A 12,230-nucleotide genomic window follows, 5' to 3' on the forward strand; every position below is an offset into this window, starting at 1 on the left:
AAATTATCAACATGAAGAAACTAATATGACTTTAGAAAAATTACAATACAAAAGAGATTTTCATACTTAGTGTTAGAACTTAGAACCATTAATGTTTTTTCCATGTGTTTTAGCAATAAATAACAATTCATCACCTATATGCAATTGATTCATCTAAACATTCTATCAGCTTCCCCTCAAAGGAAATATAGACATACACATTATACAGAAGAAAATACATCTATTTTCAACATTACAGGAGCATCAAGTATTGGCTTGGAGACTGATTGAAAGTATGTCCTTGGCATTTTTAACTTTATGCTCTACAGACTAAACTAATAGGCTCAATAAATACATAGCATACTATTGAAGAAATAGCAGATGATGAAGTGCTACTGATTGTTAACCCGGGATAGTTGGAAAGCTTATATTCAGCTGTTTACATTCATACTATTTTTATATTTCATCAACAAGACAAAACAAAAATGACCTCAATAAATTGCAATAAATAAGAGATTTAGTTACTTGGTGTTAGAACTTAGAACCATTAATAGATATTCCAGGAGCTTTCAGAATAATAATTAATTCTACAACTATATCAAATGTATTCATCCAATCCTTCAAGCATCGTTTGATCCAAGGTGATAAACAGTCAAAAATGAGACACAAGAAAAATTAATCTTTTTTCAAACAATTAAACTTGGCCTGTACAGGGATCAAACCTGTGACCTTGGCGTTATTAGCACCACGCTCTAACCATCTGAGCTAACAGGCCGGTCTGCAAAAATTCGTGGAAGTCCAGCATATGAAGAAGTGCTAATGATAGTTAACCCGGGAGATTTGGAAAGCTTAATTTCTGAGGTTTACCATGAAGTTATAAATATATAATATCAACATGAAGAAACTAATATGACTTTAGAAAAATTACAATACAAAAGAGATTTTCATACTTAGTGTTAGAACTTAGAGCCATTAATGTTTTATCCATGTGTTTTAGCAATAAATAACAATTCATCACCTATATGCAATTGATTCATCTAATCATTGTGTCAGCTTCCCCTCGAAGGAAATATAGACATAAAAATGATACTGAAGAAAATACATCTATTTTCAACATTAAAGGAGCATCAAGTATTGGCTTAGAGACTGATTGAAAGTATGTTCTTGGCATTGTTAACTTTATACTCTAAAGACTAAACTAATAGGCTCAATAAATATATAGCATACTATTGAAGAAATAGCAGATGATGAAGTGCTACCGATTGTTAACCCGGGATAGTTGGAAAGCTTATATTCAGCTGTTTACATTCATACTATCTTTATATTTCATCAACAAGACAAAACAAAAATGACCTCAATAAATTGCAATAAATAAGAGATTTAGTTACTTGGTGTTAGAACTTAGAACCATTAATAGATATTCCAGGAGCTTTCAGAATAATAATTAATTCTACAACTATATCAAATGTATTCATCCAATCCTTCAAGCATCGTTTGATCCAAGGTGATAAACAGTCAAAAATGAGACACAAGAAAAATTAATCTTTTTTCAAACAATTAAACTTGGCCTGTACAGGGATCGACCCTGTGACCTTGGCGTTATTAGCACCACGCTCTAACCATCTGAGCTAACAGGCTGGTCTGCACAAATTCCTGGAAGTCCAGCATATGAAGAAGTGCTAATGATAGTTAACCCGGGAGATTTGGAAAGCTTAATTTCGGAGGTTTACCATGACGTTATAAATATATAATATCAACATGAAGAAACTAATATGACTTTAGAAAAATTACAATACAAAAGAGATTTTCATACTTAGTGTTAGAACTTAGAGCCAATAATGTTTTTTCCATGTGTTTTAGCAATAAATAACAATTCATCACCTATATGCAATTGATTCATCTAATCATTGTGTCAGCTTCCCCTCGAAGGAAATATAGACATACAAATGATACTGAAGAAAATACATCTATTTTCAACATTAAAGGAGCATCAAGTATTGGCTTAGAGACTGATTGAAAGTATGTTCTTGGCATTGTTAACTTTATGCTCTAAAGACTAAACTAATAGGCTCAATAAATATATAGCATACTATTGAAGAAATAGCAGATGATGAAGTGCTACCGATTGTTAACCCGGGATAGTTGGAAAGCTTATATTCAGCTGTTTACATTCATACTATCTTTATATTTCATCAACAAGACAAAACAAAAATGACCTCAATAAATTGCAATAAATAAGAGATTTAGTTACTTGGCGTTAGAACTTAGAACCATTAATAGATATTCCAGGAGCTTTCAGAATAATAATTAATTCTACAACTATATCAAATGCATTCATTCAATCCTTCAAGCAGCGTTTGATCCAAGGTGATAAACAGTCAAAAATGAGACACAAGAAAAATTAATCTTTTTTCAAACAATTAAACTTGGCCTGTACAGGGATCGAACCTGTGACCTTGGCGTTATTAGCACCACGCTCTAACCATCTGAGCTAACAGGCCATTTTGCACAAATTCCTGGAAGTCCAGCATATGAAGAAGTGCTAATGACAGTTAACCCGGGAGATTTGGAAAGCTTAATTTCGGAGGTGTACCATGAAGTTATAAATATAAATTATCAACATGAAGAAACTAATATGACTTTAGAAAAATTACAATACAAAATAGATTTTCATACTTAGTGTTAGAACTTAGAACCATTAATGTTTTTTCCATGTGTTTTAGCAATAAATAACAATTCATCACCTATATGCAATTGATTCATCTAATCATTCTATCAGCTTCCCCTCAAAGGAAATATAGACATACACATTATACAGAAGAAAATACATCTATTTTCAACATTAAAGGAGCATCACTTATTGGCTTGGAGACTGATTGAAAGTATGTCCTTGGCATTTTTAACTTTATGCTCTAAAGACTAAACTAATAGGCTCACTAAATATATAGCATACTATTGAAGAAATAGCAGATGATGAAGTGCTACTGATTGTTAACCCGGGATAGTTGGAAAGCTTATATTCAGCTGTTTACATTCATACTATATTTATATTTCATCAACAAGACAAAACAAAAATGACCTCAATAAATTGCAATAAATAAGAGATTTAGTTACTTGGCGTTAGAACTTAGAACCAATTATAGATATTCCAGGAGCTTTCAGAATGATAATTAATTCTACAACTATATCAAATGTATTCATCCAATCCTTCAAGTAGCTTTTGATCCAAGGTGATAAACAGTCAAAAATGAGACACAAGAAAAATTTATCTTTTTACAAACAATTAAACTTGGCCTGTACAGGGATCGGACCTGTGACCTTGGCGTTATTAGCACCACGCTCTAACCATCTGAGCTAACAGGCCATTTTGCACAAATTCCTGGAAGTCCAGCATATGAAGAAGTGCTAATGATAGTTAACCCGGGAGATTTGGAAAGCTTAATTTCAGAGGTGTACCATGAAGTTATAAATATAAATTATCAACATGAAGAAACTAATATGACTTTAGAAAAATTACAATACAAAAGAGATTTTCATACTTAGTGTTAGAACTTAGAACCATTAATGTTTTTTCCATGTGTTTTAGCAATAAATAACAATTCATCACCTATATGCAATTGATTCATCTAAACATTCTATCAGCTTCCCCTCAAAGGAAATATAGACATACACATTATACAGAAGAAAATACATCTATTTTCAACATTAAAGGAGCATCAAGTATTGGCTTGGAGACTGATTGAAAGTATGTCCTTGGCATTTTTAACTTTATGCTCTACAGACTAAACTAATAGGCTCAATAAATACATAGCATACTATTGAAGAAATAGCAGATGATGAAGTGCTACTGATTGTTAACCCGGGATAGTTGGAAAGCTTATATTCAGCTGTTTACATTCATACTATTTTTATATTTCATCAACAAGACAAAACAAAAATGACCTCAATAAATTGCAATAAATAAGAGATTTAGTTACTTGGTGTTAGAACTTAGAACCATTAATAGATATTCCAGGAGCTTTCAGAATAATAATTAATTCTACAACTATATCAAATGTATTCATCCAATCCTTCAAGCATCGTTTGATCCAAGGTGATAAACAGTCAAAAATGAGACACAAGAAAAATTAATCTTTTTTCAAACAATTAAACTTGGCCTGTACAGGGATCAAACCTGTGACCTTGGCGTTATTAGCACCACGCTCTAACCATCTGAGCTAACAGGCCGGTCTGCAAAAATTCGTGGAAGTCCAGCATATGAAGAAGTGCTAATGATAGTTAACCCGGGAGATTTGGAAAGCTTAATTTCTGAGGTTTACCATGAAGTTATAAATATATAATATCAACATGAAGAAACTAATATGACTTTAGAAAAATTACAATACAAAAGAGATTTTCATACTTAGTGTTAGAACTTAGAGCCATTAATGTTTTATCCATGTGTTTTAGCAAAAAATAACAATTCATCACCTATATGCAATTGATTCATCTAATCATTGTGTCAGCTTCCCCTCGAAGGAAATATAGACATAAAAATGATACTGAAGAAAATACATCTATTTTCAACATTAAAGGAGCATCAAGTATTGGCTTAGAGACTGATTGAAAGTATGTTCTTGGCATTGTTAACTTTATGCTCTAAAGACTAAACTAATAGGCTCAATAAATATATAGCATACTATTGAAGAAATAGCAGATGATGAAGTGCTACCGATTGTTAACCCGGGATAGTTGGAAAGCTTATATTCAGCTGTTTACATTCATACTATCTTTATATTTCATCAACAATACAAAACAAAAATGACCTCAAAAAATTTCAATAAATAAGAGATTTAGTTACTTGGCGTTAGAACTTAGAACCATTAATAGATATTCCAGGAGCTTTCAGAATAATAATTAATTCTACAACTATATCAAATGCATTCATCCAATCCTTCAAGCAGCGTTTGATCCAAGGTGATAAACAGTCAAAAATGAGACACAAGAAAAAATATTCTTTTTTCAAACAATTAAACTTGGCCTTTACAGGGATCGAACCTGTGACCTTGGCGTTATTAGCACCACGCTCTAACCATCTGAGCTAACAGGCCATTTTGCACAAGTTCCTGGAAGTCCAGCATATGAAGAAGTGCTAATGATAGTTAACCCGGGAGATTTGGAAAGCTTAATTTCGGAGGTTTACCATGAAGTTATAAATATATATTATCAACATGAAGAAACTAATATGACTTTAGAAAAATTACAATACAAAAGAGATTTTCATACTTAGTGTTAGAACTTAGAGCCATTAATGTTTTTTCCATGTGTTTTAGCAATAAATAACAATTCATCACCTATATGCAATTGATTCATCTAATCATTCTATCAGCTTCCCCTCAAAGGAAATATAGAGATACACATGATACAGAAGAAAATACATCTATTTTCAACATTAAAGGAGCATCAAGTATTGGCTTGGAAACTGATTGAAAGTATATCCCTGGCATTTTTAACTTTATGCTCTAAAGACTAAACTAATAGGCTCACTAAATATATAGCATACTATTGAAGAAATAGCAGATGATGAAGTGTTACTGATTGTTAACCCGGGATAGTTGGAAAGCTTATATTCAGCTGTTTACATTCATACTATCCTTATATTTCATCAACAAGACAAAACAAAAATGACCTCAATAAATTGCAATAAATAAGAGATTTAGTTACTTGGCGTTAGAACTTAGAACCAATTATAGATATTCCAGGAGCTTTCAGAATAATAATTAATTCTACAACTATATCAAAAGTATTCATACAATCCTTCAAGTAGCTTTTGATCCATGGTGATGAACAGTCAAAAATGAGACACAAGAAAAATTAATCTTTTTACAAACAATTAAACTTGGCCTGTACAGGGATCGAACCTGTGACCTTGGCGTTATTAGCACTACGCTCTAACCATCTGAGCTAACAGGCCATTTTGCACAAATTCCTGGAAGTCCAGCATATGAAGAAGTGCTAATGATAGTCAAACCGGGAGATTTGGAAAGCTTAATTTCAGAGGTTTACCATGAAGTTATACTTATATAATATCAACATGAAGAAACTAATATGACTTTAAAAAATTACAATACAAAAGAGATTTTCATACTTAGTGTTAGAACTTAGAACCATTAATGTTTCTTCCATGTGTTTTAGCAATAAATAACAACCATCTGAGCTAACAGGCCATTTTGCACAAATACCTGGAAGTCGAGCATATGAAGAAGTGCTAATGATAGTTAACCCGGGAGATTTGGAAAGCTTAATTTCAGAGGTGTACCATGAAGTTATAAATATAAATTATCAACATGAAGAAACTAATATGACTTTAGAAAAATTACAATACAAAAGAGATTTTCATACTTAGTGTTAGAACTTAGAGCCATTAATGTTTTTTCAATGTGTTTTAGCAATAAATAACAATTCATCACCTATATGCAATTGATTCATCTAATCATTCTATCAGCTTCCCCTCAAAGGAAATATAGAGATACACATGATACAGAAGAAAATACATCTATTTTCAACATTAAAGGAGCATCAAGTATTGGCTTGGAAACTGATTGAAAGTATGTCCCTGGCATTTTTAACTTTATGCTCTAAAGACTAAACTAATAGGCTCACTAAATATATAGCATACTATTGAAGAAATAGCAGATGATGAAGTGCTACCGATTGTTAACCCGGGATAGTTGGAAAGCTTATATTCAGCTGTTTACATTCATACTATCTTTATATTTCATCAACAAGACAAAACAAAAATGACCTCAAAAAATTTCAATAAATAAGAGATTTAGTTACTTGGCGTTAGAACTTAGAAACATTAATAGATATTCCAGGAGCTTTCAGAATAATAATTAATTCTACAACTATATCAAATGCATTCATCCAATCCTTCAAGCAGCGTTTGATCCAAGGTGATAAACAGTCAAAAATGAGACACAAGAAAAAATATTCTTTTTTCAAACAATTAAACTTGGCCTTTACAGGGATCGAACCTGTGACCTTGGCGTTATTAGCACCACGCTCTAACCATCTGAGCTAACAGGCCATTTTGCACAAGTTCCTGGAAGTCCAGCATATGAAGAAGTGCTAATGATAGTTAACCCGGGAGATTTGGAAAGCTTAATTTCGGAGGTTTACCATGAAGTTATAAATATATATTATCAACATGAAGAAACTAATATGACTTTAGAAAAATTACAATACAAAAGAGATTTTCATACTTAGTGTTAGAACTTAGAGCCATTAATGTTTTTTCCATGTGTTTTAGCAATAAATAACAATTCATCACCTATATGCAATTGATTCATCTAATCATTCTATCAGCTTCCCCTCAAAGGAAATATAGAGATACACATGATACAGAAGAAAATACATCTATTTTCAACATTAAAGGAGCATCAAGTATTGGCTTGGAAACTGATTGAAAGTATATCCCTGGCATTTTTAACTTTATGCTCTAAAGACTAAACTAATAGGCTCACTAAATATATAGCATACTATTGAAGAAATAGCAGATGATGAAGTGTTACTGATTGTTAACCCGAGATAGTTGGAAAGCTTATATTCAGCTGTTTACATTCATACTATCCTTATATTTCATCAACAAGACAAAACAAAAATGACCTCAATAAATTGCAATAAATAAGAGATTTAGTTACTTGGCGTTAGAACTTAGAACCAATTATAGATATTCCAGGAGCTTTCAGAATAATAATTAATTCTACAACTATATCAAATGTATTCATACAATCCTTCAAGTAGCTTTTGATCCATGGTGATAAACAGTCAAAAATGAGACACAAGAAAAATTAATCTTTTTACAAACAATTAAACTTGGCCTGTACAGGGATCGAACCTGTGACCTTGGCGTTATTAGCACTACGCTCTAACCATCTGAGCTAACAGGCCGTTTTGCACAAATTCCTGGAAGTCCAGCATATGAAGAAGTGCTAATGATAGTTAACCCGGGAGATTTGGAAAGCTTAATTTCAGAGGTTTACCATGAAGTTATACTTATATAATATCAACATGAAGAAACTAATATGACTTTAAAAAATTACAATACAAAAGAGATGTTCATACTTAGTGTTAGAACTTAGAACCATTAATGTTTCTTCCATGTGTTTTAGCAATAAATAACAACCATCTGAGCTAACAGGCCATTTTGCACAAATACCTGGAAGTCGAGCATATGAAGAAGTGCTAATGATAGTTAACCCGGGAGATTTGGAAAGCTTAATTTCAGAGGTGTACCATGAAGTTATAAATATAAATTATCAACATGAAGAAACTAATATGACTTTAGAAAAATTACAATACAAAAGAGATTTTCATACTTAGTGTTAGAACTTAGAGCCATTAATGTTTTTTCAATGTGTTTTAGCAATAAATAACAATTCATCACCTATATGCAATTGATTCATCTAATCATTCTATCAGCTTCCCCTCAAAGGAAATATAGAGATACACATGATACAGAAGAAAATACATCTATTTTCAACATTAAAGGAGCATCAAGTATTGGCTTGGAAACTGATTGAAAGTATGTCCCTGGCATTTTTAACTTTATGCTCTAAAGACTAAACTAATAGGCTCACTAAATATATAGCATACTATTGAAGAAATAGCAGATGATGAAGTGTTACTGATTGTTAACCCGGGATAGTTGGAAAGCTTATATTCAGCTGTTTACATTCATACTATCTTTATATTTCATCAACAAGACAAAACAAAAATGACCTCAATAAATTGCAATAAATAAGAGATTTAGTTACTTGGTGTTAGAACTTAGAACCAATTATAGATATTCCAGGAGCTTTCAGAATAATAATTAATTCTACAACTATATCAAATGTATTCATACAATCCTTCAAGTAGCTTTTGATCCATGGTGATAAACAGTCAAAAATGAGACACAAGAAAAATTAATCTTTTTACAAACAATTAAACTTGGCCTGTACAGGGATCGAACCTGTGACCTTGGCGTTATTAGCACTACACTCTAACCATCTGAGCTAACAGGCCGTTTTGCACAAATTCCTGGAAGTCCAGCATATGAAGAAGTGCTAATGATAGTTAACCCGGGAGATTTGGAAAGCTTAATTTCAGAGGTTTACCATGAAGTTATACTTATATAATATCAACATGAAGAAACTAATATGACTTTAAAAAATTACAATACAAAAGAGATTTTCATACTTAGTGTTAGAACTTAGAACCATTAATGTTTCTTCCATGTGTTTTAGCAATAAATAACAACCATCTGAGCTAACAGGCCATTTTGCACAAATACCTGGAAGTCGAGCATATGAAGAAGTGCTAATGATAGTTAACCCGGGAGATTTGGAAAGCTTAATTTCAGAGGTGTACCATGAAGTTATAAATATAAATTATCAACATGAAGAAACTAATATGACTTTAGAAAAATTACAATACAAAAGAGATTTTCATACTTAGTGTTGAAACTTAGAGCCATTAATGTTTTTTCCATGTGTTTTAGCAATAAATAACAATTCATCACCTATATGCAATTGATTCATTTAATCATTCTATCAGCTTCCCCTCAAAGGAAATATAGAGATACACATGATACAGAAGAAAATACATCTATTTTCAACATTACAGGAGCATCAAGTATTGGCTTGGAGACTGATTGAAAGTATGTCCTTGGCATTTTTAACTTTATGCTCTAAAGACTAAACTAATAGGCTCACTAAATATATAGCATACTATTGAAGAAATAGCAGATGATGAAGTGCTACTAATTGTTAACCCGGGATAGTTGGAAAGCTTATATTCAGCTGTTTACATTCATACTATCTTTATATTTCATCAACAAGACAAAACAAAAATGACCTCAATAAATTGCAATAAATAAGAGATTTAGTTACTTGGCGTTAGAACTTAGAATCAATTATAGATATTCCAGGAGCTTTCAGAATGATAATTAATTCTACAACTATATCAAATGTATTCATCCAATCCTTCAAGTAGCTTTTGATCCAAGGTGATAAACAGTCAAAAATGAGACACAAGAAAAATGTATCTTTTTACAAACAATTAAACTTGGCCTCTACAGGGATCGAACCTGTGACCTTGGCGTTATTAGCACCACGCTCTAACCATCTGAGCTAACAGGCCGTTTTGCACAAAATCCTGGAAGTCCAGCATATGAATATGAAAGTTATAAATATATAATATCAACATGAAGAAACTTATATGACTTTAAAAAAATTACAATACAAAAGAGATTTTCATACTTAGTGTTAGAACTTAGAACCATTAATGTTTTTTCCATGTGTTTTAGCAATAAATAACAATTCAACACCTATATGCAATTGATTCATTTAATCATTCTATCAGCTTCCCCTCAAAGAAAATATAGAGATACACATGATACAGAAGAAAATACATCTATTTTCAACATTAAAGGAGCATCAAGTATTGGCTTGGAGACGGATTGAAAGTATGTCCTTGGCATTTTTAACTTTATGCTCTGAAGACTAAACTAATAGGCTCACTAAATATATAGCATACTATTGAAGAAATAGCAGATGATGAAGTGCTACTGATTGTTAACCCGGGATAGTTGGAAAGCTTATATTCAGCTGTTTACATTCATACTATTTTTATATTTCATCAACAAGACAAAACAAAAATGACCTCAATAAATTGCAATAAATAAGAGATTTAGTTACTTGGTGTTAGAACTTAGAACCATTAATAGATATTCCAGGAGCTTTCAGAATAATAATTAATTCTACAACTATATCAAATGTATTCATCCAATCCTTCAAGCATCGTTTGATCCAAGGTGATAAACAGTCAAAAATGAGACACAAGAAAAATTAATCTTTTTTCAAACAATTAAACTTGGCCTGTACAGGGATCGAACCTGTGACCTTGGCGTTATTAGCACCAGGCTCTAACCATCTGAGCTAACAGGCCGGTCTGCACAAATTCCTGGAAGTCCAGCATATGAAGAAGTGCTAATGATAGTTAACCCGGGAGATTTGGAAAGCTTAATTTCGGAGGGTTACCATGAAGTTATAAATATATAATATCAACATGAAGAAACTAATATGACTTTAGAAAAATTACAATACAAAAGAGATTTTCATACTTAGTGTTAGAACTTAGAGCCATTAATGTTTTTTCCATGTGTTTTAGCAATAAATAACAATTCATCACCTATATGCAATTGATTCATCTAATCATTGTGTCAGCTTCCCCTCGAAGGAAATATAGACATACAAATGATACTGAAGAAAATACATCTATTTTCAACATTAAAGGAGCATCAAGTATTGGCTTAGAGACTGATTGAAAGTATGTTCTTGGCATTGTTAACTTTATGCTCTAAAGACTAAACTAATAGGCTCAATAAATATATAGCATACTATTGAAGAAATAGCAGATGATGAAGTGCTACTGATTGTTAACCCGGGATAGTTGGAAAGCTTACATTCAGCTGTTTACATTCATACTATTTTTATATTTCATCAACAAGACAAAACAAAAATGACCTCAATAAATTGCAATAAATAAGAGATTTAGTTACTTGGTGTTAGAACTTAGAACCATTAATAGATATTCCAGGAGCTTTCAGAATAATAATTAATTCTACAACTATATCAAATGTATTCATCCAATCCTTCAAGCATCGTTTGATCCAAGGTGATAAACAGTCAAAAATGAGACACAAGAAAAATTAATCTTTTTTCAAACAATTAAACTTGGCCTGTACAGGGATCGAACCTGTGACCTTGGCGTTATTAGCACCACGCTCTAACCATCTGAGCTAACATCCTGTCTGCGCAAATTCCTGGAAGTCCAGCATATGAAGAAGTGCTAATGATAGTTAACCTGGGCGATTTGGAAAGCTTAATTTCGGAGGTTTACCATGAAGTTATAAATATATAATATCAACATGAAGAAACTAATATGACTTTAGAAAAATTACAATACAAAAGAGATTTTCATACTTAGTGTTAGAACTTAGAGCCATTAATGTTTTTTCCATGTGTTTTAGCAATAAATAACAATTCATCACCTATATGCAATTGATTTATCTAATCATTGTGTCAGCTTCCCCTCGAAGGAAATATAGACATACAAATGATACTGAAGAAAATACATCTATTTTCAACATTAAAGGAGCATCAAGTATTGGCTTAGAGACTGATTGAAAGTATGTTCTTGGCATTGTTAACTTTATGCTCTAAAGA

At 31.9% G+C, this 12,230-nt stretch overlaps 1 non-coding gene across 1 annotated transcript; it reads right to left on the bottom strand.

Moving 5' to 3' along the window:
* Positions 1-2,406: 2,406 nt before the first annotated feature.
* Positions 2,407-2,480, bottom strand: TRNAI-AAU (transfer RNA isoleucine (anticodon AAU)). Its single transcript has one exon. It is a non-coding gene; the product is annotated as a tRNA-Ile (tRNA).
* Positions 2,481-12,230: the final 9,750 nt, after the last annotated feature.

Source organism: Lissotriton vulgaris, chromosome 4_1, assembly GCF_964263255.1.
Source record: "Lissotriton vulgaris chromosome 4_1, aLisVul1.2, whole genome shotgun sequence".
In the NCBI taxonomy this organism is placed as follows: Eukaryota; Metazoa; Chordata; class Amphibia; order Caudata; family Salamandridae; genus Lissotriton; species Lissotriton vulgaris.